General features: G+C 34.7%; 1 protein-coding gene across 1 annotated transcript in view; it reads right to left on the bottom strand.

The window, feature by feature from the left end:
- LOC136816359 (DDB1- and CUL4-associated factor 12-like) overlaps window positions 1–18839 on the bottom strand; it is a 216426-nt gene that overhangs the window by 156840 nt on the left and 40747 nt on the right. The window lies entirely within an intron of this gene.

Here is an 18839-nt window from a genome sequence, read left to right as displayed (position 1 = left end):
TCGCTGACCAATGAAAAAGTACTATTCAATAAAATAGCAATTAAAGTTGAACCAATGCAGATTTTTCAATTCTGTTTTGAATTTCTAAAAGCCAAAAAGAATACCTTGAACATATTTGCCGGTTTTTAATATACTAATAAAATCGAGGCTTAAAATCCATGCAGAAAATGAGTAAATTTTTTCAAAAAACAATGACGTCATTTATGATGACGTCAGCAGTTTTTGAAAATTTTTAAAATATTTTTGAAAATTTATCATTGATAGCTAAAACCTGTCAAAATTTGAAGTCAATTTGATGCCTAGATCAAAAGTTATGCATAATTTAAGATTTTGGGATTTTACAGGGTTTTAGCTGGATTTTATGATATGCCTGCACAAAAAAGTCCTAAAACCTGATCTGGTCGGTGTATAATTGTAAAATTTGGTATACATGCTGCTACTAGGATTATATTAAAAGTCAAAAACTTTCAGAATGTTAAAAAAAATTTTCAGTGAGCTATTAGCAAAAGAGTGCCAGCCTGGTGGAAAACACCCCCCCCTGATAAAAATAGGGTTAAATCTTGCACAATCTCTGCTAGCAGTTTGGAATTTGAACTCAAGTTGACTTCGAAAATCATCATCTAAAAAAATGATTGAAAACCAAGTTAGCTCACAACAGTGTTTTAGCGTCCACCTAACAACATCCCTAGCGTGTTGTGTGTCAGCACTGGGAAGGCAACACTTTTGATTTTAAGCCAGCAAGGTCAATATCAGAGTATAAAAAACACGATTTTTTCAGACGTGTAATGCGTTGTAATATTTCTATTGCTCAGAGCATATATAAGAAGCCCCCCCCCCCCCAACCTAAAGCTTTTAATTGTGTTGGCTAAAGAGAAAACTAATAGACGAATAAAACCACCAATAATATAGCAATACCTTTGTGAATACCCTTTCCAATGGTAATAGCAAATTTGGCGATTCTAATACTTAGTTTTTGGCTGACACCATCAAAAATCAAGAGAATATGATCTCCATCGCCAGAGCCTCGGTTTTGAACTTCTAACATAACTTGACACCATTCATCTGCAACACAGTCATCAAACCAGTCATTGAAGATATCACCATAAACTTTTATTCCGAAACCATTTGATTTTAACGGAATAATGCTTACGAATTTGACCCATAACTCAATCTTTAAGAATTCATTTGCAAATATTTTATCTTGGAATCCTAGCCATTGATTTGGTGCACCTCTGTCATGCTTATTTTCAAAGGTGATGATTTCTTCAGGATCAAATTTATCATCGACGATACCTCCCAAATAAACTTTTCCATTGTTACTTTCGTAAGGGAAATTTCTTCCAAATGCACCCAGAATTTTTAATCTTGAATTCGCAATGTTTCCCTTGGTGAGGAAAGTCCATTTTGTAGCAGTTGTTGTCCCTGTAAACGAAAGAATAGTCTATAGTTCACAGCTGAGAATTTTGCACATCAATTTTTTGGAACTACTAATGACTGTCTTTCTAATTTGATCTTCAAGTGACCAAGAACTTTCTTCGAATTAGAGAAGGGTTCGAATTATAGAGAGTCTTTTATAAGACTTTTCAACTTACCAATATTTTAGTTTGAATTACAGAAAGATTTGAATAGAAGAGCTTCGAATTAGAGAGAGATAACTAGAGAAACAAATTTTCAAATTACTTAATTCCAAGAAGGTGTTACTTTGACCTTTCAGCCAGCTCCTCCTCACTTAAAACCCTATGTAAGTAACAGGGCTACTCAAATATGTAAACTATCTAAATTTATCCCAGCCCTTTATCTGTTGGTAAAAAAACAGCATTCCTTACCATCATCCCATTGGAGTAATCCTTCCGTTTCTAAATCAGAAGCTCCCAGCCAAGTACGTTGATTTCGTAGGACGTCGCTTATAAATTGAACTTCTTGATCGTCATCCGGCATAAATAAAGTACCGCCCCAATCACGACACATTTGATCGGCATCTGATCTTTTGGCAACGGCTTGTGATAATTCTCGAAAACATTTGTTTTTATATTGGAAGCCGTGGTCTTTGGTGCAGTTACTTAGACCTATTGAAAATTAGAGTTTTACGGAATTGACTGGTAACCTAGCTTGCAAATCAGACACATGTCTCAATCCTCAACTCTTGCTTGCAGTTTTCTCACAATTTGGTCATAAAAAATTAGGCCCTAATTAGACCCTAATGCACGAAATCTATCGTTTTCAGACCCCTTCCCAGCTGGCATACAACGTTGTTTCAACGTTGTTTCATCTAATGTTATTTGGACGCTGTGAACATTAGGTTAACGTTGAAATAACGTTGTGTGTCAGCTGTGTTAGTTGAGCGAAGACCACCATATGCGCTACAGGAATATCAAAAAATTTTAAAGCCTTCTGATGTTCTCAAATTTTCGAGTTTTAAGCCTACAAATGTTCTTAACAGGTTCTTATTTTCCCCATTTTGTGGGTATTTTTGTCCATTTTCCTAAGAAATCGGGTGTTTTAGGGTCGGTAAAGTCTTAAAATGTTCTCAACTTGTTCTTAACATTTTGGCCACCGAAGCCTTATGTTCTTATACATATTAGTTTGTTCGTATAAAAAGATGTGCTAGATGATATTACCTTCTCGCCATTGACACACAAGTTCATGTCTATCCTGAATGCATTTTTGCCATTGTAATTCTTTGCTATTTGGCAAGTTTTGAATTTTAATACAATTGTTCTCGACAGTATTTTCACCAGCAATTTCGACAGGTGCTCCAATGTGATCTAGAATTTTTTAAATAAACGTTATATAATTCTTGTTTAATTTGTTAGTTATAAGGAGTTGGTGTCACAACCTGAATGGGAAATGAAGCCACTTAATTTCCCATCTAGAACGCCTGTACGTGGTTTTTACACAAACGCCGGAATTATTACTTTAGATAGAGATTTCATTTAGATTTCATGTCTTTAACATCTCAAGAACAAAGCTTAAAATTATTTTCCGAAACACATCCTTTGGGCTGTGAATCTGCCGCTCAACACACCTTTCCAAAGTAAAGGCCGGTCTCCACATGCACGCGCTACGATCATCATTTTTCTCAGAAAAAAGATTGCTTGGAAAAAAAGATTACGTCATAAAAACGTAGCGTGCGCTCAAAGAGTTGAACACATTTCAACTTTTTTCAACCGTTACGTTAGTTCGTGCCAATGGAGTTGCTTCATTTTTCTTTTGGTCAATAACGTGGAAGTTTTGCTTGAAAAAGTGCGATCGAAGCGCTCGCAAGTGGAGACCGGCCTTAAGAAAACATCTTACTATCTTGCCATTTTAGAACTCCTTCTTCTTCTCGATCCGAAGCTGCAGCTAAGAACACTCCAGGTTTCAAATAATCTGTTAGTTGGTTGAATTCTTCGAGCGAATTTATTGTGATCATTTCACCGCCGTATTTTTCTGCGCAGTATGTTATCCCTTCTCCGTTGTATGTCAACCCAAATGATTCTAAATCCATGACCATTATACATTTGGTGCCTAATCTTACGGCACCGACAGGAGCATTTGGTAAGTGGCAATGATCTAAAACAAAGGTTCTATTTTATCGATTTTTCGTGGAGGTTAGAGGAAGGGTTAATATATTAAAAAAAAAAAGAGATTTGAAAACATATTTTAGAAAGTAAAAGATATCCTATTCGGTTGTTTACCTAAAATTGGTTTACCTAAAATGCATACTGTTTAACTCTGAAGAACTTAGAACTTAGTAGATTGATGATAGAAAAAACAAATTACCTTCTGGCAAATTATAATAAACCAAATCTCGAAGTAAGACTTTAGCTGGTTCATAAAAATCATCTGATCTGTACACATGAACATTTTCGAAAGTCAATGGATTTTCGTTGATCATTTGATGAATGATTTTTCCATTAATACGAGCAAAATAAACATATTTCGATCCTTGCTTGATTTGAGATAATTCGATTGAGTACCATTCTCCTAGTTCCAGTTTTTCTTTACTTGTGAAACAATAATTTCGATTGTCATTCAAACCAATACAAGTATGGAGCTGATTTGTGTGATCTTTAAGAAAAATTGCCGGCTGCCGATCACCCATTTGTCTGGTATTATATGTTCCTGTTGTAAAACGTAGTATATTACCCCAAGTTGTGAGCGTTTCCATTGGTTGAACATTGAATGAAATGAACCAAGCTGGCTTCCATACTGAAATAATGCCAATTAGACTATTCCGTGTTGGCTCTGCATCATCTAAGTAAAAAAATGGTCGAATTTCTTTAACAATCTGCTTTATTTCATAGGATTCGTGTTTTTAGTACTCAATTTTTTTCTACGTCATCACATTGATAAATTTTTATGGTTGAGCACTCTTTTGCTTATCAATTTTCTCAACGTCTTTTTCGCCCTTTAAGTTGAATAGAAATATCATGTAACAGATACACGAATTCTTTAAAAATTTCCCGTTATATATCGAATTTGTAGTAAAAAATGATACCATTTGTTCATTTATTCTTACCTTCAGGCAAATTATAGTATGTTAAATTTTGAATCCTTGCTTTAGCAGGATCAAACAAATCATCGGATAGGTATACTTTGACATCCGAAAATATTCGGGGTTTTGTATTTTCAACTTTTTCAACCTCTTGTCCATCGACATTGACAATGAAGTAATATTTCTCTCCTTCTTTGATCTGTTTTATTTCCATGGCAACCCACTGGTTTAACGTTAGTGTTATGAGGTTTACATGATAATTAGGGTCATCATTTAAGCCTGTTGCAATAAGTAAATCAGTTGTATTTTTCTTAATAAAAAGAGCTGGTATTCTTCCTCCGATTACCCTTAAATCTGCATCCGGGTCATTTGTGAATTTGAGGACGCTTCCCCAGTTTGTTTCAGTAGTGATACCAGTAAGCTGAATATTGAAAGATATAAACCAGGCGAATTTCCATGTTGGTATTGTATCAATTAAGTTGTTACGAACAAGATCTTGTGCATCTGTGAATAGCGAGGGCGTGGTTGTCGGGCCCGCCGTCGTCGTTGGTGCTGTATGGAAACATTTTTAAAATTGTCAGTGAACATTTTCAAGCTTCAAAATTGTGTAATCAATACTTAGCCTTAAACAATAGAATTTGATATTAAAACATATTAAAGTCTATTCACGATAAGTGTGCACTCTTTTTTCTTTTACCTATAACTTTTGAAGGAATTCTTCAATCTTTATAAATTTGGTATCATTGGAAAGATATTAATGAGTGGAACAATTCAAAATAAAAAAATCTTTAAAAAAATTCCATAAATGAAGATGAAAATGAAGAAGAAAAAAATGAAGATCTTGTAGAATACTGCTATAACTTTCATTTTCACTGGAGAGATTCTTTGATCTTAGAAGATCATCACTGTGAAGAAATTTCATTAAGATATTTATTCAATATAAAGTTATGATACAAAGTTAATAAGTGATCGACCCCAAAAAACAGCAAAAAACTGCAGAAAACAGCGTTTTTAGACGTCAATCAGCTTATAACTTTGTTTGATATCTTTTGACTGAATGATTATTTTTGAGAAATTTTTTCACAGTAATGACGTTCGATAATCAAGGATTCACTTCACGGAAAATGGTAGTTATAGCACTTTTCTACAAGATCTTCATTTTTTTCTTCTTCACTTTCATCTTCATTTTTAGAATTTTTTTGAAGATTTTTTTATTTTAAATTGTTCCACTCACTAATATCTTTCCAATGATACCAAATTTATAAAAATTGAAGAATTCTTTCAAAAGTTATCGGTAAATGAAAAAAGAGTGCACACTTATCGTGAATAGACTTTAAAAACAGGCTTTTTCTAGATATTGACATCTCTTCATGTCATTGCAACGACTGAACAGGTTCACAGGGTTACTAGCTTTCAGATCAAAGCCTCCCAGAAAATCAAACCTTGGTCCATTTGCTCAAACAAACTTGGCTTCCACGATACACATTTTTTAAAAGAGCATCCAAAATTTTTGAAGCCTCCGCATATCTTCTTAAATTTTGAGTTCTGTTTTTGTACTTTTTCTTAAGAAATTGGGTGATGGCTAAAATATAAAGAACAACTTAAGATTCTAACGTAAAGCCATAAAATGTTCTTAAATTGTTTTATAATATTTAGGCCATCGAAGACTTATGTAGTTTATTTTTTATAAAAAACGCGTGTATTGTCAATCTCGCACCCAGCTTTTTTATTTTTAATGATGACAATGATTTTTAATATGTGAGCTATCTGATTCATAACAGGGACTGGGTTCAAGAAATTGTTTTGTAGCATAGGAGTTACTTCATCTAATGTTTCCAGCTCACCCAAATAGAGACTTATACGCATGCGTAATTTATCGTTTTTTAAACCGCTAGTTGTTATAAATAGCGTAAAGTACAAAAAGTATTATGTATGGGTGAAAAATGTCGTTCTTTGATAGTCAGGGTTAGGGTTAGACTAGTAAACCACGTCGTTGTATTTCGCTGCAGATTAAACTTGCAATGGGATCTTTGTCTATATGCTCACTGAATACAATGTCTTTCCAAACCACTCTCCCGCGGCAATTTCTATTTTTATAAGAACTCTTTATAAGCACTATTCCCGCATTCCTGTGTCCAAGGAAAGACAAACGGCTGCTAGTCTAGATAGGGTTAGGGTTTGTAGTTCTTTTTGTCGCTTTTTAATATAATTATTTGCCGTTCTTTTTAGATGGTCTGAACGTTGAAAAAACATTGTGTGCCAGCCTGGGGTCTCATAGAGTTAAGATTTTATTAGACTCTCACCTTCAGGTAAATTGTAGTACGTCAAATTTCGAATCAAGCCATTTGTAGGATTTCTGAAAACATCACTCGCATAAACAGTAACATTCTCATATCTCTTTGGACTTTGATTCTCTGCAGAATAAAATTCAACGCCATCAATATGAACGGTAAACATGTATTTAGAGTCTATAAATTCTTGTTTGATTTCAATCGCATGCCATTGATTAAAAGGTAACTCTTCACTCAGAGGTGCGCATTCTTCTGGTTTATTTTCCAATCCAATACAAAATTTCATTTGGTTTTTATACATAAAAACAGCTGGTTGTCGGTCCCTCTCTTCATCTTTATCTTGCATACCAGCTGTAAAACGGATCAGGTTTGTCCAATTACTCGGAACAGGAAGTTGTTTGAAATCGAAAGAAATGAACCAGGCTGTCTTCCGTAATGGTATAACATCGATTTTATTACCCTTTGTGATTTGTATATCTCCATTTTCTATTGTTGAATCTGAAAAGTAGATTTTGGATATTAAAATAACTGTTAGTTTTTGCCCATTTTTAATACTTTTTGGTATATATTTATTACGTCTTACGTATTTTGCTTTACATTGAAGTGACGTCAGCTCTCTGAAACAACACTACAGTATAACGCATTCAAGTGACTTCAATCACACCCAACCACCCCCCCCCCCCCGAAAATACTGGTTGAAATATTTGCAAAATGTTATTATAGACCAAACGGTAATAAAAGTAACACAGTGTCCATTTATGGCGCAGGAACACACCCCTGTCTCACAGCCCCGGTGGAACTTTCTTCCACAGTGGGGATGAAAATTTCTATCAAAATCCAAATAGAAATTCTATTGTTCTCAGTTCAAAAAGTCTAGTGCAGATGGTTGTAGAGTACAATTTTAACCAAATTTTCCAGTGGGGGTGTCTGTTGGGGCCTGTGGCACAGGGGTGTGCATTTGACCTTAATTTCATGAACGTGGATATGATTATTTCTATCACTGAACCTTCAAATGCTTGAGGAACATGAAAGTATTGAATTACTAACCGATTATTGTTGTTTGTACACTTTCGCTTGTAATTGCTGCAGCAGTCGTGGTTTTTGTTGTAGATTCAGAAGTTGTCGTTGTTGTAGGGTCAGTCGTTGTAGTTGTAGGGTTGGTGGTCGTCATTGTAGTGGTCGTTGTGGGGCTCGCAATGGTTGTTGCAGTGGTGGTCGTGGCAATTGTTGTTGTTGTTGGACTCGTGGTGGTTGCGATCGTCGTGGTCGTGCTTGCTGTAGTTGTGGAGCTGGCTGGTGTAGTTGTTGGTGGTGATCCGCCTTGTGGATTGTTCAGATCTAGAATAAATTAATAAATATTGAAAACTGTATTGGAGTGGAATCAGGAGGCTTCAAAGTAAATTCCCAGCTGGCACACAACGTTGTTTCAACGTTCATTTAATGTCCATAACGTCCATATATTCTTAGATGAACGTTAAAACAATGTTGTGTGCCAGCTGGGTTGGTACCAAAAACTAATTTTCTTTTACTAAAGGAAAAGTTCATTTTTTCTTCTTCATTTTTACTATTTAAATTTTCTCAAAAACTTTACCCGTTTTTATAAGAACATTTAGGAGATTTTTTAGGAGAATCCGTAAAAATGGTCACAAAACGGAGAAAATAAGAACATTTAAAAAAATTTTCAAGCCTAAGACCCAAAAAGTTAAGAACATCCGAAGGCTTTAAAAACTTTGGATGTTCTTATAAAAAAGAAACGGTTAGTGCTCTGAATTATCTTTTCAACGGTATTTTGAATATGTTAGGATCGGAGCATTGGTTGGAAAATGACAAACACAACAAAGATTAGCGCTTTTCTTGTGCTGATCAGACACATCTCCGTACCTTTTCTCTATACGAAGAAAGCTGGTCCCGTACTTGTAAAGTACGGTTTGTTGGAAGGCACTAGCTACCGGGATTAAGAAAAACATATTAAAATACCGGATTGTAAGCAAAAAATAAGGCTAACCGTATAACTTTTGAAATACCATTTTCTCGTCTCTTTTTTCGTCAAATCCCATCATACCGTACGAAAAAAGGGCCAATCCCGTAAACATAGTAAAAGTACAAGCCCCCTATCTATTGTGTAAAGAAGTACTTACCTAATTTACAAAGTGGTTTGAGAGGTGAAGCACAATCATATGGTTGTAATTGACCTCCATTAACACGAACACATCCTTTATTTGGGTTGGAAAAGAAGGGTTCGGGTGGTGGCTCCACTGGGCTATTATCTAAACAAAAATAATGATGTATCAGTAAAAATAAGTTTGCGACCGCAGTCCAGGGCGACCAGAAGGCTCCCTTTTCGTAAAGCTGTCTACCCGAAGGTAGGGGAGGGCGCCACTCCTTTCCCTGGATTTCTCCACTTACCCTTAATCTGTCTCTTTAGTTGCTGAGCATCAAGCAGAGAGGCATCAAGTACCATTTTGGGAATCTTTGGTATGACCCGGCTGGGGATCGAACCCACAACCTTGCGCATCGTAGCCGGATGCTCTACCTTCATGCTACAGTCGCTCAATAATGTTTACTTGAGTATATTAGTCTCCATAACTCGAACATGCGCGAGGAAATCTAATTTACACTTGATGAGGTTTTAAACTTACAAAACCGGAAAGATATTTCCTAGTATTAGTAGTATTTTATTTTGAAAATATACGAATTTGAATTGAAATATACACCTTTTCGACCGTAGTCGCGCGGCCAGGCGCATGCCACTTAATCAATTAGCTATCCCCCTAAAATTTTGACGCATTTTCAAATGTTCTTAACTTGTTTTTACTATTTTGGGCATCGAAGCCTTATGTTTTTATAGAACAAACTATACACGAACATAAGGCTTCGAAAGCCATTTTTTAGGAGAATGGGTAGAAATGGTCACAAAATGGAGAAAATAAGAACATTTAAGAACATTTTTAGGCAAAAACTCAAAAAAGTTAAGAACATCCGAAGGCTTCAAAAATATTGGATGTTCCTTTAAAAAACGTGTATTAAATGCAAGATAGAAACTAAACGGTTATATGATAAGAATTGAAACAAAAAGAGGAGCACTATCAAAAGTTTAGCTGCTCAAGAAGCGCAAGCAAAAAGGTTACATTGATATTTTTATATTTTAGTCACGTGATCAATATCGATGGGCAATTTAAAGTCGTCTAACATGTGATCAAACTTGAACTCCTAGACAAAGCTATATATCCGCAATCTTTGATCGGAGTTTTTGGCCCAGCGCGTAGCGGAATGGGCTTTTAAAACGCAACTGGTCAAAAAGATTTGACTTTTATCAATTGACAATTGTCCAGGCTAAAATTCAATTATCTAACTTTCTATTGTGCGCATGCGTAATAAAAAACCACATATAATTAATGCCTCCAACTTATATGGTCAAATCTTTCTTCTTTAATTATTAAGAGGTACTTATCTCAAAAAATTAAAGTAATTCAATCTTTATTGCTCGCCAGACTCAAATGGCTCTATACATCGAAAAAATTCACTCCTGTAAATTAAGTTGTATACGTATAGCGACTCTGCAACGGAAAAATATGTTGACGCTAACCTTTGCAGGGCTTAGGCTTTCTTGTTTTAGATTGGTGGCGCCCGCAAAAAAGCTATTGCATGCGCAAAAAGATTCAATTTCAAAATAAAAGCGACATGTTTATTATTCAATTGAAATATAAACGCATACTTACATCATTAACGAAAAATCAAATTTTCCTCAAAGCACTTGGAAAACTTTTTTTGAAGTTTTCTTTTTGTATACCAAGTTTTTCGTTCTACATCTGCAATTTGAGCTTTACTAAGCTCATTTGACGTCAGCCGATACTTCGATTATCAGCCGGATAGGAAGGTAAAGAGTCTATCACCATATTTCCCTTATACCCTGCCTAGTAGTGCTTGGGATTCGAACACAGTCAATTGCGGTGCAAGTCTCTGATCGAAACCTTCACACTACAGATCGGCTTTTCTTTTTGGTTAAGTACTCTCTATTCTCTACATCTTCAGATGTTAGTACTGTAATTTCATGACTCATCAAAACACGAAAAAACGTTAAGAAAATACTAAAATTTACCTAATTTTCTCCATGAGTTAGTGTCTGTCTGTCTGAAATAAGTCCACACTTTAGCAGGTATATCATCAGGAAGACTTTCAAGGTCTTCCAAGATGTCTTCATTTATCATGTCAGCAGTTTTCATGAACATTTCATACTTTTTGGATCCATGTGTGCTCGCATCCAAGCAAGCAGAATTTTTATCAGAAGAGCCTGCCTGCATGAGTTGATTTATGTCCCAAGACTGTCTTAATAAGATATAACATCTTTCACCTCCTTTGATCTCATCCAGAGTCGAGCCAGGACAGTTTTGCCCTATTATAAAGAATAAATTCAGGCTGATAGGAGGTTAATAATTTCGTCACTTGCAAAGAAAAGATTTAACTTTTGCCGACAGACTTTTTATTGAAGTAATACCATCGTCAAAAAGTTTTCTCGCCGAACTCGTCTCCATCGTAAACGAATTGATCTCAGATTTCTCAGATGATGGATTAAGGGGTGTGCAAATAAAATCATTTTATTACAGATCCATACCGGCGTGGAACCAGATCCCAAAAAATGTTGTTAATGCTATAAGTCAATCATTTAAAGCATTTAAAGAAGAACTGACTCAGGCATGGATAAAGCAGCCATTACGTTACGATTCAAGATCACTTTTGTATTATTATGTAGATAGACCGGTTTGGAGGTCCTAGTGTGCCTGGACTGTATATCCTGTATATCCTTTAATAAACAAACAAACAAATAATACACGTTGGGTTTTTAAAAGAATAAAGGCTGGAACAACACAGTAAAATACCAAAAAAATAAGCAATTTTGCATTTCCACATTTTCTTTGTCAATAATTATCAATTATCAATAATTGTCAATAACATAATTGTAAAATTGTAAAAACATTTTGTCACCGAGAGTTTTTTGTCACTTTTTGAAGACGATCTTTTTTTACCAACAATGAAGGATCATATTGTGAGAGATTTTGACGCAGAAATCCTATCAAATAGGCTAATGATAATTTCAAAAAAAGAATTATTTTTCATCTTACCGTTTTTTAAGGCCATACATAAAAACTTATGATTGGATCCACAATTATCGGATAAAAAAGCTGTGCCTGCTGAGTATTCGGCACGCTTATATGCCATACACTTGTTAGTGTCCGCGTAAGGATTCCATTGTGTGTCTTCAACTGTAAGATTGCCATCTGTTGATATAAGAAGGAGAATGAAATTTATACACGTTTTTTTATAAGAACATTCAAAATTTTTGGAGCCTTCGGAGGTTCTTAACTTAAAATTATTGATTTACTCATCAAAATATGACAATTTGTATCGGTTTCTCGACTACGATCGAACTCGGGTGAGTTAGGGTATGTTTCATGTCTCAAAAACATAAAGAAAATATACCCTAAATATTTATGACCAATAAATAGCAGCCAAATTAGGAAGATCTACTCAGGATTCATAAATTGCTCTATACCTTCAGGTTGTGACCTAAATTAATTATCACTCCAAAAATTAATAATCATAAAGAAATTGGAATTAAAACGACATCGTTTGATGATAAAATAATAAAAAATTCCAATGAGATTTTTTTTACTTTGCCTTCCGTCCCAAACATAGCGGTGCTGGTCCCATTTTCCGGCTGTCCAAACAGGCTGGTTCCTGTTATTATCGTAATCTTGGAGAGCGTTAGCGATCGTATTGACACCGTTTCCATCCCAATAAGCCAACAAACTTCCCTCTTTTGCTGAGATCAAAATAAATAAAAACCACCAATTTAAATTTAAAATCTTTGATCTCTAAAATTGGTACACTAGACCAATTTGCAATGTACGGCTTTGGTTTTTCAATTACTACCCAGCTGGCACAAAACGTTGAAACAACGTTGTGTGCCTACCCTGAGTATCAGAGGTTAAGTTTTCAAAGAATATATTAACCTCTGAAGACCAATAATAGAAATTTTATCGCGTATGTGTCAATCTAATCACTATAGAAAGAATCAAAGATGAAAAGCAAATATTACTTTATTAATGTCTAGCAGACTGTATCAGTATGCAGTTTACTATTTACGAATTCCCCAGAAACCTCCAAGTGTAATTGAAGTGAGTTTCTTTCGAAAGAAATCTTTTACATGATCCCCAAATGTATAACAGTAATTACTAAACTATTAATTATGGAAATTTCACTGTTGGTAATTAGGTTACTTTCAATCGGGTGTTTGTGTTAAAACAACGTGGGTAGTAAAACTTATGAAGGGAATAAGTGGCTGTAAATCCTACGTATAAGATTCAGCTCTAGCCTTTGGTTATCTCTTTATTCCAGGGGGAGGCTACTTGGGCTGGCGGATGATGGGTATGTGCGGACGGGACCTCTGAAAAACCGACCCTAAGAGAGACTGATTTTAGCTGAAAAGTTGACCCTTATTAGAGAGACTTTTTTGAAAAATTTTCTTCAATTTTTGAAAAAAGTCCTACTTTACCGTTACAATTTTTTTCTCTCGAAAAAAAAAAAGAATTCCTAAAAATCGTGAATTTTCCGACCCTTAGAGAGACTATCTTATCGGCCAAAACTTGGTTTTAGCCTTAATTATTAGTCGGCCCTAATTTTAGTCACCTCGTCAAACTGTTTTTATTACATCTTAACGACCAACCAAATCACATAAGAGGTCCCTTCTAGTTTGATCAATTCATGATATGCAACGCTGGAGAGTTTCAGTGAATTTTCAAAAATTTCCACCCAATACGTCACTTTTTCTATTCTTTAAAGGGTTCTGACCATAGTGGATTTTTAGTATTTGCCACGTACAAAATATAAATTTCTACTTGATGTAGCACACAAAACTGTGGCATGTTATACATTTTTTGTTAGGTCAATTATCCTCTAAAAATTTAAGAATTGCAATGAAAGAAATTGATGAAGAAGAAAATGAAGAATTTTGCGAGTATTTCAACTTTAAAGAGCTTATTTTCGGCGAAGAAAAAACATTTTGAAATTCTTTTTGCACTAAAGTCTATTCACGATAAGTGTGCACTCTTTTTTCTTTTACCTATAACTTTTGAAGGAATTCTTCAATCTTTATAAATTTGGCATCATTGGAAAGATATTAGTGAGTGGAACAATTTAAAATAAAAAAATCTTTAAAAGAATTCTACAAATGAAGATGAAAATGAAGAAGAAAAAAATGAAGATCTTGTAGAAAAGTGCTATAACTACCATTTTCCGTGAAGTGAAACCTTAATCATCGAACGTCATTACTGTGAAAAAATTTCTCAAAAATAATCATTCAGTCAAAAGATATCAAACAAAGTTATAAGCTGATTGACGTCTAAAAACGCTGTTTTCTGCAGTTTTTTGCTGTTTTTTGGGGTCAATCACTTATTAACTTTGTATCATAACTTTATATTGAATAAATATCTTAATGAAATTTTTTCACAGTGATGATCTTCTAAGATCAAAGAATCTCTCCAGTGAAAATGAAAGTTATAGCAGTATTCTACAAGATCTTTATTTTTTTCTTCTTCATTTTCATCTTCATTTTTGGAATTCTTTTAAAGATTTTTTTATTTTAAATTGTTCCACTCACTAATATCTTTCCAATGATGCCAAATTTATAAAGATTGAAGAATTCCTTCAAAAGTTATCGGTAAATGAAAAAAGAGTGCACACTTATCGTGAATAGACTTTAGATGGTGTATCTTTTACCGAACTAAAAATAGATTTTTGGAAAATTTTTCTAAAAGCTTATTTGTCTCAAATTCTTGAAAATAGTGCTTTTTGACTAATTTTTCATCCCAATTTTTCATAGTAAAACAGCCATAACTTTCTAACGAACGCTCTACTACTATTACTTCAAATGACTAATTAGTCAAGTATCTTATAAAAACTCCAGCTCATCTGAACTAGAATGAATAATCTATTAACAAATTTTACTTACCAGTGCAGTAAGCTTGTGCTTGAGCATGAGTCACTGCACTTGAGCCTCTGTGATAGCATATTGACTGGTATTCAAAAAATTCTGCTGGACATGCTAAAGTAGAATAAAAGAAAAGATCATCGTTTAGATTAAGATATTCTCATGATGTGATATTTCACGGTCATAAAAAAATTTCCTCCAGGAAATGGGCCCCCGAATAATGGGCGAATAAAGGGTTTTATGGTTGGTGGGTGGTTTCATGGTTGGCGGAGAAGTGGAATCGGTCCTTTTTTCGGACGGAGTGGCGGAATTTGGCGAAAATTCTGACGGAATTACGGAAATTGAGTTTCTGACGGAGACGGAAAATTAGACAATTTTAGTCCGGAAAAACGTAATTTAGCAGAAAAATTTGCGGAATTTCGGAATTAGCAAAAATAATTCAAAATTCGTCGAATTTTTGACAAAAATTTTGAATCTCAAAGGAATTTTCAGTGACGGAATTACGGTTAATTTTTAGACGGTTCGACGGAAATTGGAGAAAAAATTGGTGGAATTGCAGATTCGGGTACCCCCTGAAGCCCCCCTCGAATGAAAGTATTGAGACTGTTCGAGCTGACAGCAACAATGACAAACAGTTTATGACGTAATTTTAATAAAATACTTCATAAAGGGTCTGAATGAAAAACTCGCATTTCTAACAAATTTATTTCAATATTTTGAAAGAAGCTTTTAAACTTATTGCTTTTATGGGATTTGCACTCGTTTCGTTGTCATGGATAATTTTGTTTTCCGATGAGCGAAACATGTCGATTCGTATATACTCTTTGCAGCACAATTTAAAGCTTATACTCAACTTAGTCCAGAGGAATGTAAAGAGATGGAAAAACAGCTTTTCTGATTACTCAAAGTTCAACGATCACTTCTATTGAAAATCCTATTGTAAAAACGTTGTCGACCGACGGGGGTGCTCTGCTGACGTTCGAAAAATGGACCCTACGTGGGACTTGAAATTTGCGAAAAAAGTGACCCTGAATGGGACTGAAATTCCAAAATTTTCTCAAATTTTCTACTTTTTCCCCAAATTTTCCAAAAATAGGCACCCTACGGGGGACTGATTTTTCTATTTTGGTGTTTTTGCGACCCTACCTGGGACTCGTGGAGGTCAAAAAGATACCCTGACCAGCGGAGCATCCCCGTAACCCATCTTGCCCTAGTACCCCTCCCCCCGGGATTAGGTCATTAAATGAAAGTCCAGAAAAGACGGCTCGCCATACAAATCGGACGGTTTCTACATAATTTGACGTTAACATAAAAATGAAAATTTGTTTTTCCTTTTTCGCCGACTACTAGTTCAATTTTTAAGAACAAGGAGCAATTTTTTTACCAATGTATTGCAAAAGAAATTCTTAACGCAATGATATTGAATTGGTTCTCGTAAAACTGTAAGAAATCGAGTAAAATCAAGATGAAGTTATAATTTTCTCGAGCTCTAGCTTTCCATATAATGATGCGGTCATGATGCGGTTATATCAGTAGAATCACTAGGAAATTCTGAGCAAGAAGATATATAGGTATCTTTTCGTATAGGAGAGGTGTACCAAAAATATTGGCCCTAAAAGTTTACGCATAATCAGGCTTGAAACAAAAGAATTTTGTCACAACACACTAATTATGCAGATTTTTTATAGCGACAACAAAAGAAACCTATTAACTCAACATAAACTCCCTTAAGGGCAAGAGACCTGGTATATGACGAGCCGTTTTTCCATTGTTATCATTAAGCTGTTTTCCATCTCTTTACATTCCTCTGGCTTGATTAAACCTAATAATTACTTACTTGCTTTGGCGAATTCTTTGAAAGAAACAAGAAGGGCCAGCACAATCCAAATATCTAAAGAAATCAATTTGAAAAAAAATTTAGTATATAAACATAGTGAGTTGGCCTTAAACAGCATATATTTTATAAAGTAGCTTGATATATATTTTTGATGATGTTAGAAATTATAGCGCAGCACTATACAAAGCACTTTTGACGAAATAATGCAGAAAAAATTGTACTTTAGTATTCTACCTTAAGAAAATGAATTAATGCGAGAATAAATTGATGCGGAAAAAATAAATGCGAGAAACCCCCAAAAAAGATTTATGTTTTGTGGAACGAATTTTGTGGGACGAATTAATGCGAATAGGCCCATTTTAGGAATGTTGTGGAGTTAATTACTATGCAAAATAACTATTGATTTTAGGGCCTATTTGTTTCACTTACTATAAATGCTGTAGATGCTAGCTGCTAAAAGTGCTATAGAATTCCATGAAAACTTTGAAAATGATAGCAAGTTTTGCTGTCTACCATCTTGATGATCCCTGGTTGTGCTTTAAATTTTAAATAGCAGCTTTCAATCAATTGTTTATTCACAGCTGTGTGACCACTATCCCGCCATTATGAAAATAACTGCTATTTTGATTTCAGATATAGACCCGTGCGTGGAGCAAGCTACAGTTTCAGCTCTTCACTTCTCTAATTTTATTGGTTTAAAATCGACAATCAGGCTAAGGGCCTATTTGTTTCATCACTATTTTTGCTATATTTACTACAAGTGCACTCATTTCAATTTTTTCTGTCCAAAACTGTAGCACTTTTTGTAAATAAACTTGCAAACTCCCTATCAGAAAAAATAGTAAAAATCTTAACCTTCTGCAAGCAAAGCAAAGTTTGCAATTTCTTCATTCACAGTAAAAATTGCATCTAAAATCAGACTGGATGATGTTTTCTTAGCCTGATTGCCGATTTTAAACCAATAAAATTAGAGAAGTGAAGAGCTGAAACTGTAGCTTGCTCCACGCACGGGTCTATATCTGAAATCAAAATAGCAGTTATTTTCATAATGGCGGGATAGTGGTCACACAGCTGTGAATAAACAATTGATTGAAAGCTGCTATTTAAAATTTAAAGCACAACCAGGGATCATCAAAATAGCAGACAACAAAACTTGCAATATTTGCTATCATTTTCAAAGTTTTCATGGAGTTTCATAGCACTTTTACCAGCTAGCATCTACAGCATTTATAGTAAGTGAAACAAATAGGCCCTAAGAAAACATCATCCAGTCTGCTTTTAGATGCAATTTTTACTGTGAAGAAATTACAATTTTTGCTTTGCTTGCAAAAGGTTTAAAATCTTTACTACTTTTGCTGATAAGGAGTTTGCAAGTTTATTCACAAAAAGTGCTAAAGTTCTGGACAGAAAAAATTGAATTGAGTGCACTTGTAGTAAATATAGCAAAAATAGTGATGAAACAAATAAGCCCTTAATAATCTCGTTTTACTTCATTGGTCCATGTCTTTCTTTAATATTGCATTCTAGAAAATGCTTTGGGCGCTTAATAGGTATTTTATTTTGCGGGAAAGGGTCAAATTTGCATTGATTAATTTTGCATTAATTAATTCTTGCATTAAGTTATTCCCATAAGGTAAAGATCATGCTCTACAGTTTAGCATCTCTATAGTAAGGATTATGTTATAGGAAGTGTTCATATTGGTTTTGAAACATTTCGGAGCAAACAGAATAAGACTAACCACCTATGACGCAGCAGCTTACGTTAACCTAATGTCATTTTAAAACCTAATCGGTTTTAGGATTTTTCGGCTTTTTCCCGATGTTATTATCCCTGTTTCGGATTATTTCCCCGATTTGTGAGTACGAAAAAACGACTGTCTTAAAGTCTTCAAGAGAACAGAGCAGTTTAGCTAACACTTCACCAAAATCCAGGACTTTTTATTCTGTTTCTTGATGAGTTCCACTTGTACTTTGTCAATTTACAAACTCTACAAGTCTCTTCTTGTGACTATGATAGAATCCTTTGAAATGCTTTGACGCAAATTCGTTTTTTTCGCTAACTGCAGGAGCTTCGAACGTTAAAACTGACGTCAAAAAATCGAAAAGCTGAACTCCAAACATTTGAAAAAGTTGCAAAGTGGAATAGACGTTAAGACCATGTTCAGACGTTACGGTTCCATTCCATTCTGAAACGATACGGTTCCGAAACAAGTGTGAACGTCAAAATTCGAAACGTCAAAAAAGAAG

This window comes from Clytia hemisphaerica, unplaced genomic scaffold, assembly GCF_902728285.1.
Source record: "Clytia hemisphaerica strain Z4C2 unplaced genomic scaffold, Clytia hemisphaerica genome assembly, whole genome shotgun sequence".
Taxonomy (NCBI): domain Eukaryota; kingdom Metazoa; phylum Cnidaria; class Hydrozoa; order Leptothecata; family Clytiidae; genus Clytia; species Clytia hemisphaerica.
Note: the sequence above shows the minus strand (reverse complement) of the source record. Positions and strands in the feature narration are given on the sequence as shown.